The sequence below is a fragment of the Arvicola amphibius genome, chromosome 3, assembly GCF_903992535.2.
Source record: "Arvicola amphibius chromosome 3, mArvAmp1.2, whole genome shotgun sequence".
Lineage (NCBI taxonomy): Eukaryota > Metazoa > Chordata > Mammalia > Rodentia > Cricetidae > Arvicola > Arvicola amphibius.
This window is the reverse complement of record NC_052049.1, coordinates 124467764-124494808: the sequence shown is the minus strand read 5'-3', so window position 1 is coordinate 124494808 and position 27045 is coordinate 124467764. Positions and strand designations below refer to the sequence as shown.

Below are 27045 nucleotides of genomic sequence, written 5' to 3'. Positions count from 1 at the left end.
GCAGCAATAAAGACTAAATGAGTGCCTCTAATTTGCTCCTAAGGTATTTTGGGAGAAAATGCCAGGAGAATTAGTGTAATTGAAAAAGATAATTTTCTTGGTGATTGAATTTGAGACACTCTGTAACCTGGGTGAAAAAAGATGATCTATACTTCACAAGTGAACTCTTAGGATTCCCCTTCTTTCATCAGACAAATTAGAAAAGTAATTACTGTGCCTGTATCTACCTATTTACAGTATAAACTGAATTAGTAATAAAAGGGGCGTTTGCTGGCCAGATCAGGTTCAGCTCTTCTTTACTATGTTCTTTTTGGATCTGTCATCATCTCATCCAGTTGGTTGTCTTACTTCCATTGTGTCTCAACTATAGTCCTAGATGGTTTTGTGATATATGTGTATGCCTGTGTGAGTTTATGGACATTACATGCATGCAGGTTCCTGTAGAGGTCAGAAGAGGGCATTGGATCCTGTTGTGGAATATTACTTTAACTGTGTAAAGGCGTGTTACATTTGTTTATGCTGCATTTGTTTAATGATGTAAGGATGTGTGATTAATTATGTAAAGATGTGTTGCATCTGTTTTTCCTTGCCTGTCATAGACCTGATTGGTCTAATTAAGAGCTGAACAACCAATAGCTGGGTAGAAGAGGGATAGGCGAGACTGGCAGGCCGAGAGCATAAATAGCAGGAGAAGTCTAGGCTCTAGAAAGAGGCAAGAACAAGGGACACATCCAGGGCAAGAAGCCAGGCAGGTGCCAGGCAGCCAGACACAGAGAAGCAGTGAAGTAAGATATACAGAAGTAAGGAAGTCGTAAGCCCTGCGTAAACTGTAGATAGAGAAACAAGTTAATTTAAGTTAAAAGAACTAACCAGAAAAGAGCTAAGTTAAGGATGAGCATTCAAAACTGTGTCATGATTTGGGGGCTGGTTGGTGGCCCATAAGAAAAAAACCTGGTGAGGGTCCCCTGGAACTGGTGTCACAGCCAGTTGTGAGTTGTCATGTGGGGTTGGGAATTGAACTCAGGCCCTCTCTAAGAGCAGTAAGCTCTATTAACTACTGAGCCATCTCCAGCTCTGGATGTTATTAATCCGAAAATATGACTTTCACTGTTACTTCTTATTTAAAAACCCACAACAGATAGCATTCTGCTGTCAGTTTCAGAGAACCTCTGGGATGGTCTCTAAAAAGTGAGAGAGGTGGAGGCTTGAAATGGGCTTTGTAATTGAGTCTGACTTTTTGGGCAGGAGAGATGGTTCAGGATGTACAGATACTTGATACCTAGCCTGACCATTTGAGTTGATCCTTGGGGCCCACATCGTGGAAGGAGACAGCTGACTCCTGCAAGTTACCTTCTGATGTCCACATGTGCACCCTCATACATAAAATAAAAACATAAAAATTTAAAAAATGAATTTTAAGAATTCAGAAACTTTTATTACAGTTAAGATACACTATGATTTAAGCTCTTGTCTGTTTCTAATTTGACAGGTATTTTAAACTGGGCATAGTGGCACTTGCCTTTAACCCCAGCACTTGGGAGACAGAGGATCTCTGTAAGTTCAAGGCCAGCCTGGTCTACGTAGTAAGTTCCACGATAGCTAGAGCTATGTAGAGAGACACAGTCTTCAAACAAAATAAACAAAACACCCATTCTACTGTCCTCCAAATCTGGCTGGTCTTCCTTAATTTACCTTTAAATACATAACTCTTCCTGCTTGAGACTTGGTCAACACCATGCTTTACTGTAGGGTATAACACATTATTTTAATCAAAGATTAATGTTGAATTAATGGGACAGTGTTGAAATTAGGTAAGCTTCTGGTGCTGCTGTTCTTTCCAGCATTGAAAAGAAAATAATCTTTGTGTGTTTAAGTGAAGGTATTGGTTCTATCTTATGGAGTGGGCTAAAGTCCATTTAGAAAGTGGACGGTTTCTCCTTTGACAGTAGTGCTGCCATTGAACCAATGGGCCTGTCTTACCAAGTTGGTTGTGTATTGTAGGTCACATTCATAGCTGGATAAGATTGATGACTATCTTTGCCTCTGTAACATGTTTAGTACTTTACACACTGCAAGTGCTACCTAGTAAGGATGAAACTTCCAGGTTGGTACTTGCTTGATATCTCCATGTTTTGTGACTCAAGTATATGGTGTTTTCAGCAGTGGGGGCTTACCATTAAGTTCTAGAGCATAACAAGAGTAATGGCAATAGCCTGTACCATTTTGGGATTACCTATGGGACCTCATTGGTCAACAACTCAGAGAAATAACCCATTCTTGGCATTGAACTTTTTATTTGTTATCCTATGGTATCTAGTAGGGAGGGGCATTGGCATTCTGTTTGAATGGAATTTAACTCCACTTAAACGTTCAAGTATGTGTATATTTTTAGGAACCTTTGCAGTAATAGACTTTCAAATTGCTTTTTAAAAAGGCCTTTAGAGGGACTGGAGGGGTGGCTCAGTGATTAAGTATGCTTACTGCTGTTACAGAGAATACAAGTTTGGTTGCCAGCATGCACATCAAGTGACTCATAATTACCTGTAATTGAGTTCCATGGGATCTGACACCCTTCGTCCTCTACAGCCACCTGCCTGCATATAATGCACATAAATTCACATAGACAGACATACACATTAATTTAAAAATTTTATTAAAAAGGCAACATTTTTATCTTAAGGCTCTCTGAAATTCCCTACAGGCATGTCTGAAAGATGATTTCTCTCCTGGGAAGTAAATAGTTTAAGTATGGTGTTATATTACCATTTTTATTATTATTGGCTTGGTGTGGTAGCATACACATTGATCCCAGCACTCCGGAGGTAGAGACAAGTGAGTTCTAGGCCAGCCTGGCCTATATAGTGAGCAGCAGTACAGCCAGGGCTATATAGAGAGACCCTGTCTCAAAAAATGAAACAGAACAAAATAAGATTCTTTGTTTTGTTTTTGAGGCAGGGTTTCTCTTTGTAATAGCCCTGGCTGCCCTGGATTTTGCTTTGTAGACCAGGCTGTCCTCGAACTCAAAAGAATCTGCTCCCTCTGCTTCCCAAGTACTAGGATTAAAGGCGTGTGCTACCACCACCACAAACCAAAAAAAAAAAAAAAAAAAAAAAAATTCTTGTTACTTAAGCTACATGTTTATTTGTGTTTCAGCTTCACACTTGTTCCTGTATGGCTTTTTAAATGATTCTGTTATTTCTTTAGTAATGTTCTAACTTCATTTTAATGTGATACATATTCGGTGGATAACTTTCAAAGTAACTTATGTATTATTGAACATTCGATTATTAAATTTATAAGGATAACTTAAATTCTGATTTCACATACTCAGTAAATTCTTATGATTAGAAAATTCTCTTGTGTTCTATTATATAATTAACATACCAGGTAAAACTAATTAAAAGTATTTGAGGCCCCTAGCAAAATCTGTAATTAGACATGCTGTTTATAATTAATTGTCTCTTCTCATTATTACCTTTTCCTTCTCCTTTGAATTAATCACTTATGTTCTTTATTAATGATTCTTGTCTTCTTGACCAAGACAATGATGAGAATTCTATGATCACACTGGATGGTTATAGGAACTTAATATTTAAACTTTTCTTAAAAACATAAAACAATTAGAGTTATGTACTCTTATTATAAAGCAGCATGTTGAAGACTTTTACCCTTGTTATCAAATTAAGAACTTATTTTATCAGAAGCTAAAGGCAGCATAGAAAACAGGTGGATATGACCATTTTTTCTTATGTGTTTTTTAAGGATCTGGATTTTTCTTGCAAATCTGGCTAGTGTCTGTCTAATTTTGACAGGATTCTATTGGTCCTTGAGTCATTGGTAGGCCTGATTATGTCCTCATTTATTTTGTCAAAGAACTAAAACTCTACTGTAGTAGACTATATAAGAGGCAGTGCCCTTTGTGTTGAATATAAATAACAAGAGTGTAATTTAGAGTAATTATCAGTCAAAACAACAGAGGCACCACTCAGCCAAGATGACTCTAGCACTGGATCATGGTCTTAAGGAAGTCTTCCATCCTTTATTCTGTGTTAAGCTTGCCTGCTTGGTTGCTGGGTTGTTGTGGTAGTGGTAGTGATCATGCTTTCAATATGTACCTTAGAGCTGGTGGGGTGTGAGGCAGTGCCAGGACCAGGCTACATTACAAAGTATCAAGGTCCTTGGGTCCATCACTTCAAGATGTGCTGTAGTGTACCATCTTATTGTTAGCTTTGTCAGGAGGTGTTCAGATACTGTCTGCAGAGAGCTTGCCTTCTGTGTCAAAGACAATTGCAACTAGTTTGTGGAGTACTTCATGAAGGTTTGTAAAACATACACAGGGCAGGAAAAGATTGAAATATTGTTGTTTTTATTAAAATGAATAAAAGTTGATCATTTTATATGAAATAAGCCATTTTCATCTTGTGAAGTCTCTAGCTTCTTATTTTATTATCTATAAACATGAAAGTAGAAAGGAGACTATTTTGTAAGATGAGATGAACAAGGGGAGAGTGCAGGTAGAACAAACAAAAGCAAGGAGGGATGTGTACATGATCATACATGTTACATATGTGTGAAAATATTACAGAGAAGCCTCTATCTATCTATCTATCTATCCATCCATCCGTCCATCCATCTCTTTATCTACATAGGGTCTCACTGTTTATCTCTTGTCTGTTCTGGAACTTGCCATTGAGACTAGGTTCGTCTCAAGCTCAAGGAGATCTACCTGCCTCCACCTCCAAAGTGCTGGGATTAATCTCATGATTTTTGAAAACATTAGTGATATTGATAAACAAAGGTTAGATAGCTACAAGAAAGTATATAGGGCAAGAATTATGAGAATTTTGGGGTGGGGCAGCGACCAGTGTGACTTCTGTTACAAGTAAAACTTTGCCAAATAGTTTTGAGGAGATTCTAAATAAATTGAGGTTAGATAGAAAGGCAAAGGCCTAAGAACTTAAGAATGTACAGTAAATTCAGAGACAGAGGAGAAAAGATTGTTTTAGTTACTGTTGTGTTTTTTGAAATAATTTTTATTTGTATTTTATGTATATTGGTATTTTGCCTGCATGTATGTCTGTGCCCTGGAACAGGAGTTACAGATGGTTGTGAGCTGCCATGTGTGTGCTAGGACTTAAGCCCGTGTCCTCTTGAAAAGCAATCAGCACTCCTAATCCCTGAATCATCTCTCTGGCCCCATGAGTCATATTTCTATACTTTTGTATTTTGAAAATACACCGTGAACAAGGCAACCTTTTCTCCCACCCCAAGACAGGGTTTCTCTATGTAGCCCTGTGTATCCTGGAACTCACTCTGTAGACCAGCCTGGTCTTGAACTTAGATCATTTGCCTCTGCCTCCTAGGTGCTCGGATTAATGGCGTGTGGCAGCACTGCGCAGCAAACAAAGCAGTTTGTAAAAGGAAGCATTTAATTGGGAACTTGCTACAGTTTTAGTAGGCAGTTCTTGATCACCATGGTGGGAAGCATGGAGCAGGCGGGTAGGCAGGCAGGCAGGCAGGCAGGCAGGCAGGCAGGCGTAGTGCTGGAGCAGTGGCTGAGCACTTGCATCCTGTCTACCAGCATGAGACAGAAGGAGTGATATTGGGAACAGTGTGGGCTTTTGAAGCCTTGAAGCCCACTTCAGTGACACTCCTCCTCCGTCAAGGTTTTTTAATCCTTCCTAAACAGTCCACCAACTGAGAACCAAACATTCAAAATATATTTATATGAGCCTATGGGGGCCATTCTCATCACAAAGATCAAAATACTTTTTCGGATACTTGCTTTTTAAGTTGGATAAATAACACCATCTTTGTACTTTTGAAATTGCTTCCTTTGGTTAGAGAACTACTGGAGTGTTTGATATGGAAGTTCTTCAGCTGTGTCCAAGTTCACTTAGACATAGGAAAAGGAGGCACTGTAGGAATTTGTTAATGTTCAGGGCTGGACTAAACGTTGATAGAACAAGAGTGCAATTAAAATTTCTCTGGTTCACCAAGAGGCTTCTAATGAGCAAACAGATTGAGGATCCTAGTTTTTTTTTTAATGACATCAAACTGTTGCCTGTGAGGCTTTTTGGCTGACATGAAACTAATTTCGTTTAATGGCTATGGAGGCCTACAAATTCAAATGTGCAGAAAATGCAGTAAATAACTAGCCTGTCAGATCCCGGTTGCCTGTCATCTTTTCTGTGAATAGCAGCTTTTGTTTCTAGATTGTCAGAAGCAATTATGTGGACCCCTTCAAGATTGTATTTGTATATACTGTATAATTTAATTCAAAGCCATCTAAATATAGTAGATCAGCAACAGCAAAACACTGCATCATTCTATGTGTGGAATCAGGGAACACATCTCTGCACATCTCTTATTTCAGAGAACTCTTGAAATATGTCAAACATTTGTTGTGTAAGCTCTTGTTTTATTGCGAGAATTGATGCACATCCTTGAAATACAGTAGAGTCATGGAAAATAAAGAAAATGTTTTCTCTATGATTGTGCAAGCTAGTTTTATGTCAATTTGACACAAACTAGAGTCACTAGAGAGGAGACAGCCTCAACTGAAAAATGGCCTCCAAAAGATTGGCTGTAGGCAAGCAAGCCTATAGGGTATTTTCTCTCTCTTTTTTTTTTTTTTATTATCTTTTTTGGTTTTTCGAGACAGGGTTTCTCTGCAGCTTTTTTTTTTTTTTTTTTTTTTTTGAGCCTGGCCTGGAACTAGCTCTTGTAGACCAGGCTGGCCTCGAACTCACAGAGATCCGCCTGCCTCTGCCTCCCGAGTGCTGGGATTAAAGGCGTGCGCCACCACCGCCCGGCTATAGGGTATTTTCCTAACTTAGTGATTAACGTAATAGGCCCAGCCTATTGTAGATGGTGCCACCTCTGGTTGGTGGTCCTGGATCCTATAAGAAAGTAGGTTGAGCAAACCATAAGGTGCAGGCCAGTAAGCAGTACTCCTCCATGGCCTCTGCATCAGCTCCTGCCTCCAGATTCTTGCCTTATTTGTGTTTCTGTCCTGACTTCCTTCATTGTTGAACAGTGATGTGGGAGCTTAAGCTAAATAAACCCTTTCCTCCTTTGGTCATGGTGTTTCATCATTCAGCCTACTGAGCCACCCGAAAGCATTTTTTCTTTGCTAGGATTGTGTGGAATACAAAGGTGAGCAAGTGATACTTTTTTCTTCTTTTTTGTTTTGTTTTGTTTTATTTTATTTTGAGGGTCTTTTTATCTTGTGGAGCTCACTGTGTAGACCAGACTGGCTGTGAATTCACAGAGATCTACCCTCCACTGCCCGGGTGCTGCCCAGCTGCAAGTATATTTTTCTAGGCATCTAGTTAGGAATTTTCTTTTGAAACTATGTAGCAAATATGGTTATTTTGGTATATGTTTTTATCTGCTGTGAAAGATGACAGTAAAGACTTGAGTGGCTAATAGTTTGTTTCAAAGGGCATTTTGAATAGGAGTGGCTTTAGGTTTTCTGATGGCTTCCTTTTTGCTCATCAGTGTTACTGTTTACTTCCTAATACTCTAATTAGTAAAGACTATTTCCAATGAAATGTTTATTATATTCTAATATTATTGAGCAATATTTAGAGAGCATTGAATTAGCGTAGATTGAATGGAATATCAGTTGTTACTATTTGTAGGATGAATTTACTCAGTAAAAAGGAACCAAAGTAATCAGCATGTGAAAAGTCTTAGTTCTTTTAATGTGCTTAATGTTATGAAAAGAATAGTTTAACCTTAAATGCACAGGGTTTGTTCGAGTGTGCAGGTGCATTGCATTTTTATGTTAATAAAAGCTCTCAGAACTTAAGCAGAAGCAGTTTGATTACTTTGAGTACTGATAATTAGCATATTAAATCTAAGGGTTTTGATAACTTAAAAAAGTATTTACTTTGGATCCTTGCCAGCTGCCATGGCTAAAATGTCTGCAGGTATGTCTGCAGGTTCAAATGCTGTCACTGGTGCTAATTGGCAGACACAAAAGCAAGTTGATGAGGTGGCTGATACCATGAGAGCCAGTATGGAGAAGGTGTTGGAAAGCTACCAGAGCTCTCATTTAGATGATCAAGCAAATGCATTTCAGACTGGTTCTTGTCATTTTGGAAATAAGTGCTGCCAAGTTGGAGAAATAGTATTGGTGAAAGAACTGCAGGATGGGGCGCTAGATAGGGATCAGGATCCTGGTGATCATCATAGTCGGCGCCATCGTCACCATTATATCATCATCATCATTGTTGTGTGGTGTGTCTCCTGTTTTCAAGACTTTGAACGTAGAACCTGCTATGTTATCAAGCGTACTGTCTTAGTTAGGGCTTCTATTGCTGTGCAGACACCATGACCACAGCAACTCTTATAAAGGAGAGGCTTACAGTTCAGAGGTTTTAGTCATCCATTGTTAAGGCAGGAAGGATGGTGGCACATAAACAGATGTGGTGCTAGAGAGGTAGCTGATGTTCCACATCCAAATCATAGGCAGCAGGAAGAAAGAACAACACTAGCCCACCCCCAGTCACACACCATTTCCAAAAAGACCACACCTACTCAAAAAAAAGAAAAACAAAAACAACAACAACAACAACAAAACCAACCACACACCCCTTAGCATAATACCACTCCCTGTGAGCCTATGGGGACCATTTTCTTTCAAATCACCACACTTACCTCCTGTTACTTTCAAATGGTTGCTTGTGTTAGTTTCCGTACAGGTCAATGTCTAAGAAATGTGCCTTTGTTTTTAACACACAGTCGAAACTGGAGGTGTGGCCAACCCCTCCCACATTTTACCCAGTGCCTTTACAGGTTTATATGGATTGACTGGGCAAGAGGACTTCTAATGCTCCCTTCTGAGTTTTAGAGATCTCACTGAAAAGTCAAGGGTTATTCGATGGGTCTGCTTTTCTATCTTACTTGATCTTTTTCCCTTGCAACTTTTACTGTCGTTCTTTGTTCTCTATGTGTGGTGTTTTATTATTTGTCATGGGGAATTTCTTTTTCTTTCTTTCTCTCTTCTCTCTCTCCATTTTTAAATTTTATTTTTTTTAAAGACAGGGTTTTTTTTATGTAACCCCCGCTGTTCTGCTCTGTAGACCAGGCTGGCCTTGATGTCAGATATCCACTTGCCTCTGCCTCTCCTGGGATTAAAGGTGTTCATCACCACTGTCCGGCTAGGGAATTTCTTTTCTGGCCCTATTTGGAAGTATGTAGTTTAATAGGCACCTGACTCTTTAGGTTGAGGAAAATTTCTTCTGTGATTTTGTTAAAAATATTTTCGTGCCTTTGACTTCGGTTTTTTTCTCCTTCCTCTATTTTTATTATTTGTAGATTTGGTCTTTTCATAGTATACCAGATTTCCTGGATATTTTGTACCTGAATTTTTTAGATTTTTGGTTTTTTTTTTTTTTTTGTTTTTGTTTTTGTTTTTCGAGACAGGGTTTCTCTGTAGCTTTGGATTTGTTTTGTTTTTTAAGACAGGGTTTTTCTGTGTCATTCTGGCTGTCTTGAACTTTCTAGTTCAAGCTGGCCTTGAATTTGTACATCAACCTACCTTTGTTTCCTAAGTGCTGGGATTAAAGATGTACGCTACCACCAACCACCACCACCACTGGGCTTGTTTTTAGTTTTAACATATTTTGACTAAGGAATCCATTTCTTCTACCTTGTCTTCAATGCCTGAGATCCTCTCTTCCATATCTTATACTTTGTTGGTGAGGTTTACCTCTGAGGTTTTTTTGTTTGGCTTTAAATGTTCCAGCTTTATTTCAGTTTATGTTTTCCTTAGAGATTCAATTTCTACTTTCATGTCTTCAACTTTTTCATTATTTTATTCCATTTTTTGTGTTCTCACGGACTTCAGTAAGGGATTTATCCATATCCTTGAAGGTACCCATGATTGGTATTTGTCTTGTGGTTCAGCCGTATTGCACTACGGGGCTGCTAAGGGTACCTGTGGAAGCATATCGTCTTGACTGTTCATGCTTGTGTTTTTTGCTGGTGTCTAGGCATTTAGAGTCATGACAGTTAAGGTGCTTATAGGTGCTGATACCCAGTTTTGCCTTCGTTGGGTTGGTGTTCCTTTCCTTGGTTTCTATTGTTCTTTCTTGATCTTAGGAAAGTGTGGAGACTGTGGGTTCCCTGCTCTGTTCAGTAGCACTAGAATGCCCCAAAGTTTGTGTTTGTGTGTAAAGCATCAACAGTCAGAATGTCATAGAATCTGATTCTAGTTCTTTTTTCTCTTCCCCTATATCAGTGAAATGATAGAATCATTGAATATGTTCCGTGTAGTATGTCCCGCTGTGGGAAGTCAACTTCAGCCCAGGGCTTCCTCCATGGTCTGACTCCGTAATCTTGATGCTCTCTCCTAGGTATTCAGACTATGTGACTTATCTGTTCCTGTATTAACCCAGGAATACCTTGCTTGTGCGCATTAGTTGGAAACTTGCCCACTATGATGACCTGAATAAGGTGTTTACTTACATGAAAAAGTTTATATGTATGGGTGTTTTGCCTGCTTGTATGTGTTTGCAGCACATGCATGCAGTACCTGTACAGGTCAGAAGATGTGTTGTAGAATATTATTTGTTTATGTTCTGGAATATTTGTTTAACAATGTAAAGGTGTTGCTTTTGTTTATGCTTCGTTTGTTTAACTCTGTGAAGCTGCGATTCTTGGATTCTTGCTTGTTTAAAACATCTGATAATCTAATTAGCCAAGCAGGAGAAAGGATAGCTGAGGCTGGCAGGCAGAGAGCATAAATAGGAGGAATGAGAGAGAGCAGGGGGAAATGCAAGAGAACAAGGAGAAGGAGGACTTCAGGGGCCGGCCACCCACGAAGAAAGTGTGAAAGTAAGATTCACAGAAGGAAGAAAAGGAAGAAGCCCAGAAACAAAAGGTAGTCAGGATAATTTAAGTTAAGAAAAGCTGGCAAGAAGCAAGCCAAGCTAAAGCCGGGGATTCATAAGTAAGAATAAGCCTCCATGTGTGATTTATTTGGGAGCTGGGTGGTGGGCCCCCCAAAAGATCAAAGAACAAAGATTAACAGCAAAGAATAAAACACAACAACAAGGGAGTCAGATTCCCCTGGGGCTAGAGTTACAGACGGTTGTGACCTGCTAAGTGACCCTAGGTCCTCTGAAAGAGCAGCCAGTGCTCTTAGCCACCATGTCTCTCCAGCTCCTGTTACCTCTTTATGAAATGTTTAGTTCGGAAGCCAGCAAACTCTTTTGGTAAAGGGTCAGATATACTGTTTGAAGCTTTGTGGGCACAGAATGTCTCTATTGCATATTTTTCTTTTGTTTTTAATGTCTTTTAGCTATGTGTATGTATGTATGCCATGTATGTGCCTGGTGCCCACAGAAGCCAGGAAAGAGCATCATGCCCTGAAACTGGAGTTAAGATGGTTGGGAGCTGTTGTGGGCATTGTGAGAATCAAATTTTGACCATCTGGAAGTAGCAAGAGCTCATAACTGTTGAGCCATCTTTCTAGTCTCTCTTTTGCAGATTCTTACTTGTTGACATTTTAAAAACTCATGATCATTCTCTTGAGATTCTGACAAAAACAGGCCATGGGATGGATTTGGACTCCAAGCTGTAGTTTGATTTCTGATTTAGTTATTTGTGGTCTTTATTACTGAAATTAACTGCTACAGAATTTAGAGACCAAGTTTGTTTTTCCTGTATTCACACGATTTTTCTTATTAGACATTAAGCAATTTTGATGGACAATTTTAATAATTAATATTTTAATCATTTGAGCTTCTAGTATTGTTAAGTTCTAGCTCTTTATAGGTATAAGTGAGTTCTAATATAAATCCTAACTTGAAGTTTTATTTTTGTACATACCCACATTATTCTCTCACTGAGCACTTCCTTTTCCCAACAAACCCCCTTAATTTCGTCTTTTTTTTTTTAATGTATGACTCATGTGTTTAATTGGAGTTACTTACATGAACATGGGTGGATACGGCTATTTATTTTAGTAAGGTCAGCTTAACAGTGTCTATACCACCGAGGAATTGACTTCCCCTCCAGCAACCATTAAATGCCTGTAGTTTTTTAGGGAGGGAGGGAGCTTCCTAAGCTCCTCCTCCAGGCATGGTGGCATGTTCGCCAAGTCCTATGTTGTGAAGGTCTTGTGCAGTTAACCATAACGTGTGAGTTCATAGGCTCAGTAACTGTGCCATGTCCAGAAGATAGAGTTGCCTGGCACTATCCCCTCCTCCATCCCTTCTGCCTCCACGTCTATGATGTTCTCTAAGCCTATAAATGTCCTATTTATGGCTAACCATTCAATAGTAGCTTATTCTCATCTCTTTGAGTCTTTGTATTCTCCACTGCCCAGTGCAGAAAGAAGTTTTTCTGACCAATGCTAAACTCAGCACTAACCTGTGAGTACAAACATAAGTATTTAGAGGGCAGCTTGGCAAATGTTACTTAGCCAAACATTTATAGTTGGTTCCTCCTAGGACCTATGGCCTTCCCAGCTATGGACTTTTGTCCAGGTTTACAGTGTCAGATATGATTTTTTTTTCCCACAGAGAAAGTTGGTTAACAGTCCCACCTGTTGTAGCAGTGGGTACATGCTGCCTGACAGACAGGTTGGTGTTGTAGCACACAGGGTTCCCAGCTGGGTAAGACTTGCTGACTTCCCTCCCGCAGCAGCCCACCAGCACTCTGAAAGCTAGCCAGCAGGGAGGAGATGTCCAGCTCCATTCTAGATTGATTTCTCTGTGTCTTGCAATGGCAGTGCGTGGTGTCTTGGTTCTTGATCAGCAGGGCTTTCCCATTTATTTCTGGTGGGCACCCAAGAGCAATGCTAATTTTTGGGACCCTTTAGGGCCTCCCTGACCAACAGTTCAGGAAGGTTCCCATACCCAGCACTGGGATTTCTGTCTAATAAACTATAGCTTCTGGGAGCAACATTATTTGTCCATGCGGGATACTTTCATTTTCTTTTCAATTATATTTTTAAGTTAGCTTATGAAGTGGTAGGTCTCTATAGGATTTTTTTAAAAAATACATCCTCAATATTGGTTAACTCTTCCCCTTACCCATTCCTTTCTTCATTTCCCACCCTACTCCTGCCTATTCAAAAGATATTACTGGAATAATAAGTTACTAGATAAAGGACTTGAGTTTTGAGTGTGTGTTGTCTCTGTGTATATGCTAAATGTATATGAGTATGCAGGTGTGTGTCCACATGCATGTGGAGGCCAGAGCAAGGCATCAGGTGTCCTCCCCTATTGCTGTTGGCCTTATTACCTCGAGACAGTGAGCTCTCTGAATTTGCCTGTTTCTGCTCCAGGGTCACGGCACATGGGGCATCCCAGCCTTTTGATATGACTGCTGGGATTCTAACTCAGGACCTCATGTCTACAGAGCAAGTGCTTTTACCCACTGAGCCATTTTTCTATTCCCAGGACTTGGACTTTTTTAAGGCTCTTGTTAACTATTAAAACATTGCTTTCCAGAAAGGTTTTTACTAGTTTACATAATGAAGAACCGTATACAAAGATAGTCATTATATATATTATTCTAATATATGGTGGCCTAATACATTATATAATTTGTAACAGAATAGCCTAGATTATGCTATAGTGACAAACAATCCCCCAAAACTTTGTGACTTATTACAACAAAGTGTTTTTGTGTGTGTATGTGTTGTATTGTTGTTGCTGCTCCTGCTATATATATCAGCAAGAGAACCTACCATTTTGAGTCATTTAGGTGGCCATCATCTCCACAACTTTCATCTATCCCATTAGTAACTTCTGTAATCTCTGTGTTGGTCTTCCGGTTGTGTGGTGGCCTAAAATTTATACCTAGAAATGTTTCAGTCTGTCTCCATTTAGTAATAAGATAGATATGCCAAACTTGAAAGAAGGTTATGAAGTGCAGTCTTACCATGAATTAAATTTTTTTCTATTATTTATTTATGGTAGGGAGCCCAAGCATGCCACTGTGGATGTGTGCAGTCAGAGAACAACTTGTGGGACTCAGCTCTCTCCTTCTGCTATGGAGGTGCCAAGAATTGAACTCAGGTCATCAAGCTTGGCAGCATGTACCTTTATCCATCAAGTCGTTTTGCCTTTGACAAATCGCCAACATTTTAAAAACAACTATAATTCATCAACAAAAGATGATAATAGCTTATTTTAATTTGATTTTTTGCCAATATAAAGAATTTTGTTTTGTATTTAGAGACTTTTTAAAATTTAAGTTTCTGTTTGATTTATCTTTTATAAATATGTTCTCTTGGCTTGCTTTTACACTTTCTAGTTTTCAAAATATGTTTTTTTGTTTTGTTTATGGAGATAGTAGTCATTAATAGTACTAGTACAGAAGCCAATTTTTCTCTCTCCTCCCCCCCTCCCGCCTGTGTGTCTGCCTGTGTGTGTGTCCGTCTGTCCCTGGAGAAGTATGGTGGGTGTTCTTATTGGCTCTCTGTTTTATTCCCTTGAGAAAGGGTCTCTCAAAGAATATGTAGCTCATAGCTAGCTGACCCCTGAGTTCTGGGGAGCCATCTTGTTTTTGCCCTCATGCTGGGTTTACAGCTGTGTGAGTAGTTATAATCTACCCTTTTATATGGATGCTAGTGATCCAAATTCTGGGTTTTGTGCTTGTGCAGCAAGTTCCATGCCTTGGTGTTTCTGTTGCTGTGATAGCTTATAAATTCATCACTGAGAGAAGCTAGGGCAGGAATCTGGAGCCAGGAACTGGAACAGAAGCCATGGAAGAGTGACTTACTGATTTAACTTCTTGTTGCTTGCTCACACCTACTCTCTTATAGCTCTCACGACTACCAGCCCAGAGTTGCACACTCATAGTGAGCTGGGCCTTCCCATATCATTTATCAATAATGAAAAGGTACCACAGGTTTACCTACAGGCCACTCTGGTGGGCCATTTTCTCAATCTGAGTTCCCTCTTTCCAAATGACTGGATTGTGCCAGGTTGACATAAAACTAGCCAGCGCATGCTCTAACTCATTGAACTATCTCCCCAGCTCCAAGAGTTCTTAATTCTTGACTTGGTACAGGCCTCTAAAGAACAAATGATCACAAAAGAATTAGTAAGATAATCAAGTTAAGGTTTCTCAGTGTGAAGAATTAAAGGGCCAGCTCAGATTTAGTTTTATTGACCATGTTTTTTTCTCCTCTTCATTTCAGGTGTCTGTCTAACCCAGGACTCATGCTCTAGATGGTTCCTGGTGATCTGTCTTAAAAACCTAAGGTGAGATATTTATGAATGCATTTGCCACTTCAAATACATTTTATAATGAGAATGTGTTGCTTCTGAAAAAGTTATGGTGGCACTCACCATAATGGGAAGCAAAACTTGTTTGTAGTTCTTTATGGGCTATTTGGGAAATAAACTTGCTCCATTGCTAAGATACTTTGGAGTGTTCTTCCTTCCTTCCTTCCCTCCCTCCCTCCTTCCCTCCCCCCTCCCTTCCTTTCTTCCTTCCTTTATTCTTCTCTCATATATTACATCCTAACTATAGTCCCCCCTCACCTCAGTCTCTTCTTCCAACCTCCCCTTTCTCCCAGATATACCCACTTACATCTCCCCTCAGTAAAGAGCAGGCTTCTCAGGGACACGGCCAAACATGGCATAACAAGCTACAATAGACCATGCACATACCATCACATGAAGACAGAATGAGGCAATCCAGTCGGAGGAAAACGATCCTACAAGCAGGCAAAAAAAGTCAGAGACAGTCCCCGCTCCTACTGAGAAGTCCCACAGGAACACCAAGCTGCACAGCCATAACATACATGCAGAGGGCCTAGGTCATACTCCTACAGGCTCGCTGATCTTTTCCAGCCCCCATGAGTCCTGATCAGGTTGATTCTGTGGGCTGTGTTCTCATGGTTCTCATGACTAATCCCTCTGGCTCCTACAATCCTCCTTCCTCCTCCTCCACAGGACTCCCTGAGCTCTGCCTAATGTTTGGCTGTGGGACTCAGCATCTGTTCCTATCAGTTGCTGGGTGAAATCTCTCTGACCTCTTTGATGAGGACTCTTAGGTTCCAGTCCCAGAAAACTCTACAGGCAGGACAAACTTTAGGGTTGAAGGTGTTGCATCTAGGTTGGTGTCCCAATCCCTCCACTGGAGTGAGTTTTTTACATTTCTTTCTCTTGAAAATGGAGTTTAAGTGTATGCTGCAGAGCTGACCCACTTAAAGAAAATTTTGCCATTGTAATCTAATGGTTTTCATATTTATTTATTTATTTATTTATTTATTTATTTATTTATTTATTTATTCATTTGTTCATTCATTCATTCATTTATTTATTTTGAGGCAGTCTTACTATATAGCTTTAATTGGTCTGGAACTTCCTTTGTAGGCCAGTCTGGCTTAAACTCTCAGAGATCTATTGGAATTAAAGGTGTATACCATCACACCAATTCCCGTGGTATAACAGTTAACGCTCTGGACTCTGAATCCAGCCATCTGAGTTCGTATCTCGTTGGAACCTGTTCCTTGAGGAAGAGACCTGATCAGTCATCCTCATCAGCTCAGACCATGAAACCCAATATAATCAGACTGTGCATGCGTGCTTCATTGCTGGGGGCTTGTTTCACCGTCACACTTCACTCTGACATGTCCAAAGATATCCTCTACTAGTTAAGTCAGTTATGATCTATAATTCCCTCTATTTGTAGCCTTATGTAATAAGGTGTATCCATTTATGTGCTAAATTGGTTTCCACACAGTTTCCCTTTTACAGAGTTTCTGAAGATAACATCCTGAAGCTAATACTAAAGTATTTTCTGTTTCCTTACCTGTTTTGGCTCAAGTCCTCTTCGTTTCCAAATTTTCTATTAAAAAAGATTGGGGCAGGCTGTGGCAGTAGCTCGGCTGGTAGAGTCCTTACGTAATGCTCACAAAGCTGTAGGTTGGCTCCCCAGCTTAACATTAACCTGGCATGGCAGTGTGTGCTTATAATACCAACTCCTGGGAGGAGGAGACGGAAGGACCAGAGTTCAAGGTCTTTCCTACTTCGAGAGCTTGAGGCTAGACAGATTAATACATGAAACCCAGTCACCAAAAAAGATTTTTTCCCCTTTCATTAAAAAATTTTGAAGTGGGCCATTGCTCTCTAGTCTAGTCTTCCACTAGGAGTCCAGGTGCTCGAAGTCATTCTTGTCACTGTCAACATGGTAGTTCTTTCCCTCAGAGATGAATGTCAGCATGTCAGTCTGATTTTCAGAATCCTTCAGTGTCTTTGGATTCCATGATATTTTAGACTCCTTCAGAAGAAAACATTATAATCTGGTCTTTCTCCATGTTCCTCTGGTCTTTCTCCATGTTCCCCCCTAGCATCCTAAACATGATTGTTTAGTTCAGGTTACATCTTTACTGAGAGATAATTTACATATAATAAAACTGACTTGTTTAAAGTGTACAGCTTAATAATTTTTGTTATATTTCAACACTCTCAAAAGTACTAAATCACAGTAATCATCCCCGCTGGCTGCTGATCTGCTCTGGACACTTCTTTCTCATTCTATCAAGCCTCAACGTTCACCGTGTGGTAGCATGTATCAGTACCCATTATCTTTCACAGCAGAATGATAGTCTGTTGTTTGCATTTGGTTCTGTGCTAGAGAAAGAGGTTCTGAATAGTCAGGCTTTTTTTTTTTTTAATTTGTTTTTCAAGGGTTAAAATTCTTTGCTATTTTGGTTGACTTAAGATAAATAAAAGGCTGAACCTAAAGAAGTACCAGCCCCTGCTGCCAGGCAGCTCAGCAAGGAGGTGGTGACCCTCCCTCTCAGTGCTTAGGACACTGAAGAATCGTCAATCCAGGGCAGGCTGAGGACCAGATAAGAGAGAAGGGCGGAAGTGTGCTGAAGGAGACTGCAGAACCAAGTCTTTCTTCCCTATTCCCCAGCTTGTGGTGAGAGGATCTCAAAGGGCTTAAGGAAAGGCCTCAACTGAAGGCCACAAAGGAACTTCTGAATGATGCTACTTGATCTTGGAATGCAGCTCTGCTTCAGCGTGTGGTAACTGTGGGCATGTGCTGGATGGGGTGGGGGCATCTTCTGTGCAGGTCTCTTCAGGGCTGCAGCCTACTGGCTTTATCAAGTTTGCTCCTGTCACCAAATGTCCAGGCTCTCTGCTCAGCCCTTATCATCTTCAGTACCTGTCATTCATTTCCCCTTGAGTCCTAGTGGTTCATACACTGCCCTGTCTGTGGATCCAGGGCGTTCTGGGATCCAGCGTGGTGGAAAGTGGTCTCTGGGAGTGAGTCTCAGTACCACTGCCTTTTGGTGCTCAGCACTGTTCACTACTTAGGAAGAGATGTGGCCACGGAGCTCCAAGCCCTTCATAATCTAAAGGAAATGTTACTGATAATCCTTCAGTAGACCTGCCAGGCTTCACTGTTCTGAGCCTTTATTCTTTTTAGTCTGTTTTGTTGTATGTCAGAAAGGCTTCTCTAAGTTGGCGTTGTTTTTATACTTTTGCCTAAAATCTTTTAGTGCCTTACCTTTTCTTGGAGATTAAGTTCAGATACTCACAGTGCCTTTTGCACTTCGCTTGTGACCACTGCTCACTTTTCATTCTTACCTATTTCTCAAGTCTTTTTTTTTTTTTTTTTTTTTTGCTGGTAGGTACTCTTTCCTACCTGTACTGCTGCACACAAGTATTGAGCAGATGTATATTTTCTTAGTGGCTTTTTGACATGTCTTATAAAATGTGGCTCATTTAATATTTAAATGCTTTATCATTCAATTGACTGTTCTCCAGGTTTTCTTTTTCCAGTCTAGCTGTTCCTTTAGCTACTTAATAATGCAGTATTTGTAAAATAATTACTATGTGAAAGTGAATCATCCTAGTGACTAAGTACAGGACTCATTGACCTGTTTGCAGAAGAATTAGCTTACATTCTGAGCATGAATGAAGGGCAGTTTAAAGGGTTCACTAAGGAACTTAAAGTATATGAATAGTAGAGGCATTAATGATAGAAACAGTAAACTTTTTGATTATGATAGAATACGCAGCCGCTCAGTGCCCATACTATATGGTTGGAGTCTATGAATAAAATAAACACAATAAAAATGATTCTGTCTGTCTTGTCCTAAGCTAATATTAATTAAAATTTCAGTTTGAAAAATATATAGACCTTGTTTTGGGGAATTCTTATAATAAACATTTTTATATCGTGAAGCTGACTTATTCTGCTAGATACAGCATGGGACTATATCCTAGATGTGACTAGATTATGGACTGAATAAACAGTTCTTGCTGAGCAAATGTCTTTGTGTACTCAAGTTATGTGTGAGAAAGGCTTTCGGCCGCTGTTTAAGGGACGTAGGAGGAAGTGTCATAGGTTTTAGTCATGATTCCAGTCTGACTGGCTGACAATCGGTGACTTCCTTCTCCTGAGTCAATGTTGCTGTGCAGACAGTTTGTGTGTACATGTGAAAGTGCTCTATAGCTGGGAGTCCAGATTCGGGGCTCCTTCTCTGCCATCGTCTTAACTCCAGACTGGCTAAGCTCTAGCTGGAGCTTACGTTTGTAAGTACTGTTAACCTTATGTCTGTTCAGTTCTTACAACTTAGGACTTAGAAGTACTGTTAACCTTATGTCTGTTCAGTTCTTACAACTTAGGACTTAGAGTTATTTTTTTCTTTTATCTTCTGCTTACTCTCATTTCCTTTGCTGATTCACATGACTGTCAGGTAGTAAAGCCTAAGTTCCATTAACTTTCACTGATTTTGTTTCATTTAATAATGAATCTAGTGTGGTTGGTGGTATTCCTCATTTTCCTGTTGGGGAAAACTCTGGGACCAGGAGATTCCATAGCTACTGAATGCTGGGGGTGCGGTTCCAGCCAGATTTCTGAAGACGGCGCTCCTTCTTTAAACATGTGGCTTACGGGAAGACCTGCTGCTGTGTACCTCAGCCAAAGCAAACGTTGTCATCTCAGTTTCCCCGTTTGTCCTCAGTAGTGGTCGGTGTCTAACCAGAGCACTGATCTCTTCTGACCCGCAGACCTTTGTCTTGGAATCACTCAGGTTTCTCTTTTCTGCTAAATTTTCCCGGTGGTCATCACTTGTCTAAAATTCTGTATGAGTAGTTCATTTGTCAAGTTTTAGTTTTGTTTCTTCCCCCAAGCGATGACTTTGAGATGGTTGTAGCACTTTGAGATCTTACTTGCTGCTGCTCTTGAAAACATCAGAATCCATAAAACTTGAACGGTGCTGGATTTCTTTTCTGCTCTGTGAATATGGAAAGTTTTTCTCAGCGTTAAAGTCCTCTTCTGCCTAGCCCTGTGGGAAATAGGTTTCCCTCAGCTGCTCATTTGCTGGATCATTCTCATTATTTAGTGTCTGTTCTTCTGTTAGATTTCCTTGTCAGCTCGCTAGAAATTAGTGTACCCTAACCTGGTTTGTTTCATGACTTGTGTCTTGTTTCTTAGCACCTAATCACTAATTGATTGTCATTCATTTTGCATTTACTTCGCATGGGCTCAAGGGATAGTGTGTCTTATTGTTTTATTCCTAGGATCTGATATAGTGTCTATAATAATAGTGATCTAATAAATGACTTTGACGTAACCAAAGAATGAATGCATTTTCTGTTTATGTATCAGTGTCTTCTTCCTTCCTTTCATTTCTTCCATTTCTCTGTGCCTGCCCTTCCTCCTTTCCTCCCTCTCTCCCTCTCTAACTGCCTTTCTCCTTCTTTCTGTCCTTCCTTACTTTCTTGGGAAGTAAAAAGCTATCAATGTTTTCTTCAGTTAATGTTTATGTACCTTTGATATTTTTTCTTTGGTTTGTTAATTCTGTCCCTAGTAGGCTTATTTTGGAGGATGGGAAAACCTCACAATTCTTTTTTGTTGTTTGTTTTTTTCGAGACAGGGTTTCTCTTTGTAACAGTCCTGGCTGTCCTGGAGCTCACTCTGTAGACCAGGCTGGCCTTGAACTTGCTGAAATCCGCCTGCCCCTGCCTCCCAAGTGCTGCGATTAAAGGCATGCTCCACCATCGCCTGACAACCTTACAATCCTTAAACTTGAGAAGTGACTGTTTCAGTGTACCCACTGCTTTCTGGGTGGGTGTCAGGGCCGGTACAGTCTAGTCACAAACGCAATGAACGGGTAAGAAAGCTGACTGCCAACATCTGCTGCCATCCTGCTTGAGTTGTCCTTTCCCCCAAGGGCTTGTCACTGTCAGCTCAGCAAAGTGAAATCCTCTTCTCACAAACACCTTCTGCAGGACTGTGGGGCAGAAATGACGGCGGGTTTACAAAGTAAGCTAAAATGTGTTGCCAGACAAAGCAGAACAATTTCCTGCTGCTCTAACTTGAATCCCGAGTCAAGATAGCAACATGTATTCTCAGGAGGAATGACATTGAAACTCTTGTCACGTTCAAAGGGTAAAGTTAATAGCGTATTTTACCAGTATTGGCAATAACGTGACAACTGCACAGCGTAGACTTTTGATTCTTAGAGCTCCTGTTTATGTCACAGTCTTTCTGTATTTGTTTAACTTTATGAAAAAGAAAAGGAACTTTTGAAGTCTGGTTTCTTTGCCATTTTATTCTTTCAGCTGTTACTTTATCCAATATAAATCTCTCTTCCCCTCCCCGCTGTGTGTGTGTGTGCGCACGCGCGCACACGTGTTGCATGTCATTGTGTATATACTTGTGTTCATGTGTACTTACATGAAGCCCAGGTCAGGATGTTGGGTGTCATTCTCTATTGTTTTCTGCCGTATTTCCTCAAGAGAGGGTCTCACTGAGCCCGAAGCTTGCTGTTTTTGCTGGGCTGTTGGCTAGCAAGTTCTCTAGACCCTTCTGCCTTTGTTCCCTGATGGTAAAGTTTATAGGTGTGTATAGCTATGCCCTATTTTTTTAAATGAATTATTGTAAAAACCCTTTCTTGAAGGTTTATGTCATTAAATTCTGCTGAAAATATTTTGTTTCAAAAATTAAAAGGAGTTCCATGTAAAATAGGGTACTAAATAACTTTTTAGTTGTGTGAGATGCATGGTAAAATACTGCCCCGGTTGTCTAATGAATGGACAAAATCATATAATCATCACAATTAATGGAGAAATTTAAGATTTAACACCTTTCATGATGAAAACAGTTATCATCAAACTAAGAATAGAAGTGTTTCACCTAATGAAGTCCATTTATGCAGTGCTCACAGCTGGCCTTACACTGCAGCGTGAACTGTAAGCTTTTCCTCTGACATCAAGAGCAAAGCAAGGACACTGTACTAGGAATTCTAACCACAGCAATCAGAAAAAGAAAATAAAAATATTTCAAGCTGGATAGGAAAAAAATAAAATTTTCTGTTTGCAGAGAACTTAATGTTATAGGTAGGAAATTCTAAGATTAAGCAAAAAATTGTTAGAACTAAAAAACTCAGCTGTTTGATACCATCCATATTAGCCCACTGAATATGTATTTCAATACATTAGCAGTGCAACAATGTGAGAAATAAAAAGTAATTAGTAAATTTTACTAATGAGGTGAAAAACTTTAAACATTGAAAACTACTAAGTATTGTAGAAGAAATTAAAGACACCATTTATGTCTTCTGTTTATTTAATGGAGACATTACGTATTCATGGATCTGAAGACATTGTTACTATACAAAGTAGTTCATAGACTCAGTATAATTCCTATCAAAACCCCTGCGATTTTTTTTTCAGAAACAAAAATTTATTTTAAACTTGTGGAATCTCAAGGGTTCTGAAATAAAATCCCATGAAAAGAACTAAGTGGAAGTCATATGCTTCCCAGTTGTCTCAGAACTTAAAACTGGGTGCCCAGGATGACTTAGTGGGTAAAGTGCTTCCCATGCAAGTCTGAAAACCCAAACTTAGACCGTGTGCTGGCATAAGCTAGAGTCATCAGAGAGGAGAGAGCCTCACTTGAGAGAATGTATCCAGAAAATTGGGATGTAGGCAAGCCTGTAGAATATTTTCTTAAATATGGTGGCTGATGGAGGAGGGTCCATCCAGCCCGTTGTGGGGGGTGCTACTCCTGGTCTGCTGGCTCTGATTCTGTAAGAAAGCAGGCTGAGCAAGCCATGAGGAGCAAGCCAGTATGCAGCACACCTCCATGGCTTCTGCATCAGGTCCTGTCTCCAGGATCCTGGCCTGTTTGAATTCCTGTCCTGACTTCCTTTGGTAATGGACTTTGATAAGGAAGTAAGCCAAATAAACCCTTTCCTCCCCGAATTGCTTTGGTCGAGGTGTTTTATCACAGCAGTAGTAACCCTCACTAAGACATCCCCCAGGCGCTGTAGCACACATCTTTAATCCTGCACTCTTATGGGGAGATGGAAGATGAACACAGGCGTGCTTGGAAGCTCACAGGCCTAGCCACCCTGAATGTGCAGAGTAGCAGAAACAAGAGAGACCCTGCATTAACAAAGTGGAAGTAGAGAAGAGTGGCCTGTCCTCTGACCTCCACATGTGTGCCATGACACATACATGCCCACACTTACAATCCCACATACATACACAATAAAAGTTTAAAAACTAAAAGCTATAATAATCCAAATTGTGTGGTACTGGCATGAAGACATGAGTAGAGCAATGCAATAGAACGAAAAGCTCAGAAACAAACCCTTTTTTGTTATGCTATGTAAAGTGATTTTTGTATATAGCAAGACCATTCCTGGGGAAGGTCAGATTTATTTGTATTTTCAACAGTTGGTGTTGAGAAAATGGGATAGCCCAAGATAACAATTGAAATCAGAACCTTACCTTATATTGTATATAAAAATTAGTTCAACACAGCTCCAAGACTGGGGTGTAAGAGCTAACAGAATTTCAGAAGAAACTCCAGGTGAAATGCCTCACGTCATTGGGTTTGGCAGTTATTTCTTGACTAGTACACCAAAAGCATAGACAGTAAAATAAATCAGGGTCAGTTGAGCTTCAATAAAATTAAAAATCTCTACTTCAAATGAAACGACCAACATAATGAAAAGGCAACCTAAAAAGTAGGAGAAATATTTACAAATCATATATTTATTTAATAAGGGATCAATATCTAGAATGCATAAAGAATCTAAAATATGTTCAGAATGCTCATCGTTATACAGTTGGGCAAAATCATGTAACACAAAACTTCTAACAGTGCATGTAGCTGCTCATTTTGTGACATGATGGGATATGAAAACATCCTACCTTAACCATCGTAAACCATTGCTTGTCTGTGAGCTGCTGCCACTGCCCAGCGTCATGAGAGAATATCATAAAGTACACTACTAGTCAGGGAAAGATAAGAACTCTAAACTGGCTATAGAATAGGTGTCATCTTTACGCTACTGTAAATTTAAAAACGTGTGCTGAGATCTCTCAGACACACACATGAGCTTTGCAAAGAGTTTGTTTTTAAAACTTAGCACTAGTTTTGAGATTCAGGTTTTTTTTTTAACATAAAAGAAAAATTTAAAGTTTAATTTATAGTAAGTCTTAATATTCTTAAGAAATAAAACTTTCATGTTTTTCTCCAGAATCTGCTATGATTTTTTTTTAGGGCCTAAAGGTCTTAATTAAGTTTTTTTTTTTTTTTTTAACGTTCATCTGTTCAGTGTATGCTTGTGTGTTGCAATCAGAGAACACCTTGGGAGTTGGTTGTCTCCTTCCACTACAGGTTCCAGGTCATTATCAGATTGGTGGCAAACACCTTTTCCTGCTGAGCCATCTCAGTGTCACCTACATTTTCCTTATGGGATTTTAAAAATTAATTTATTTACTTTATTTTGAGGCTTGATTCACTGTGTAGCCCTGGCTGGCTGGAACTCACAGAGATCCGCCTGCCTCAGCCCCCTGAATGCTGGGATTAAAGAATGTACCAGCATGACCAGCTGTTACAAGATTTTTTTTTTCTTTTTCTTTTTGTGGTTTTTCGAGACAGGGTTTCTTTGTAGCTTTGGAGCCTGTCCTGAACTAGCTCTTGTAGACCAGGCTGGCCTCGAACTCACAGACATCTGCCTGCCGCTGCCTCCCGAGTGCTGAGATTAAAGGCGTGCGCTACCTCCGTCCAGCTATAAGATTTTTTAAAAAGAGGTTTTATTTAATTGATTTCACTGATAGTTTCTTTGTTGGAGTTGTGTACCTGTTAGCGTATGTGGATAAGTAGTTTTTGCATTGACAGTTGATTTCAGATTATTAAGTATATAGTGTTCAGTAGCTACACCTTTAAGGATAATCAGCTGAAGTTTAGGAAGACTCAGTTATATCACATATGTCTCTTGTTGGAGAGCCTGCCTTTTATAGATTTATTTAGGTGTTACTTTCAAGCCTTAGCTCTGAGAGCATAAGTTGGCTTCATATGTCATCCTGGATTGTTCTCCATCTTGTTTATTTGAGCTGTGTTCACATTGGCTTGAACATGTACATACAGCACACATAGAGGAAGAAAGAACACAAATTAAAAACTGAGATGTGCAGACATGGTGGCACACATCTTTAATTCTAGCATTCAGGAGGCAGAACTCTGTGAGTTCCAGGCTAGCCAGGGCTACACAGAGAGTTCTGGGAGAGGCAGGACTCCATAGAGAGACCCTGTTGTTTTGTGTGTATCCCCTACCCCCTCACCTCCTGAGTTGGGGAGCTGGAGAGATGGTTCAGTTCTGAAGAGCACTGACTCCTGTTTCAGAGGATCCAGGTTCAATTCCCAGCACATGTGTGGTGATTTACAAGTGTGTGACTCCAATTCCAGGGGATCTGACATGCTCTCTGGCACCCACAGGCACCAGCCATGTGGTTGGTGCACTGACACACATGCGGTGAAATACTCATATACGTAAAATAATAGTCTTAAAAATTGAGTTGGTATGGGATCTATTCCAGACTCTGTTTCCTGATATTTTATGTTCAGTATGTTTAGGTGCCTGGATGATGTTTACAGGCCATTCACTTCAAAAAAGCAATCATATTCTCACTTTGGTCATGCACTTTACATTATTGATTATAAATTTCAGTGATCATTCTTTCTTGATATTAAAATGACTATTCCCTGAACTTTTTTCTTGTTTTCAACTACATTTCCTGTAGCAACAGCCTGCTTGTTGACTCCCGGCTGCTTAGCCCAGAAATAATCACACAGAAACTGTATTAATTAAATCACTGCTTAGCCCATTAGCTCTAGCTTCTTATTGGCTAGCTCTTATATATTAATTTAACCCATTTCTATTAATCTGTGTATCGCCATGTGGCTGTGGCTTACCAGCAAGATTACAACTGGCATCTGTCTCCTGCGGCTCCATGGCTTCTCTCTGACTCCTTCCTTCTTCCTCCCAGCATTCAGCTTACCACCACCACCCCCCACCCCACAGCTAAGTTCTGCCCTGCTATAGGTCCAAAGCAGTTTCTCTATTCATTAATGGTAATTACAGCATACAGAGGGAAATCCACATCAATTTTCTTCCCTCTCTCCCTCCCTTCTTCCTTCCCGCCCTCCCTTCCTCCCTCTCTCCCTCCTTCCTTCGTCTTTTTTGAGATAGGGGTCCTTCTATGTAGCCCTGTCTGTTCTGAAACTTGCTTTGTAGACCAGCCTGACCTCGAACTCACAGAGATATACCTGCCTCTGCCCCCTGAGTGCTGGAATTAAATGTGTATACCACCATGCTCAGCTCAGTGACAGTTTCTTTATTCAAGTATTACATCATTGTTATTCCTTTCAAAATAAAATATTAACTTTTTTATAGCTTTTATGACTCGGTTATCTTAGTTCAGTTTATATGGACTTTTACTTTTCTGTTTGTCAGACTTTAGGGGTACGTCAGACTTTATTTAGGTTGCCTCTTACTGCTGGCACCTGAATTTCTTTTATTGTTTTTTTTCTCAGTCATTTTCTTATCTTTGTTTCCCTCCCTATGCATCTACTCTAATCCAGTTCATGTGTTTGGCTGATTGTTTAACACCGGAAAATGGGTCGTGTATCTACTTTCCATAAAAGGCCTGTGGCTGTATATTCCATTTTATGTGTCAGGAGATACAGCTTCATGCTGCTGCCTGTAGCAGGCTAAGCTTTCTCAGAGACCTCTCTTTGAGTGAAGCT

The 27045-nt window shown here is 39.9% G+C and overlaps 1 protein-coding gene across 2 annotated transcripts in view; it reads left to right on the top strand.

The window, feature by feature from the left end:
• The window catches only part of Peak1 (pseudopodium enriched atypical kinase 1), a 218971-nt gene that overhangs the window by 29900 nt on the left and 162026 nt on the right, over positions 1-27045 (top strand). For both annotated transcript variants that reach the window (XM_038322797.1, XM_038322798.1), the window contains exon 2: positions 15170-15233. The gene's annotated coding sequence lies outside the window, so the exon portion shown is untranslated. The remainder of the gene's footprint in view (positions 1-15169; positions 15234-27045) is intronic.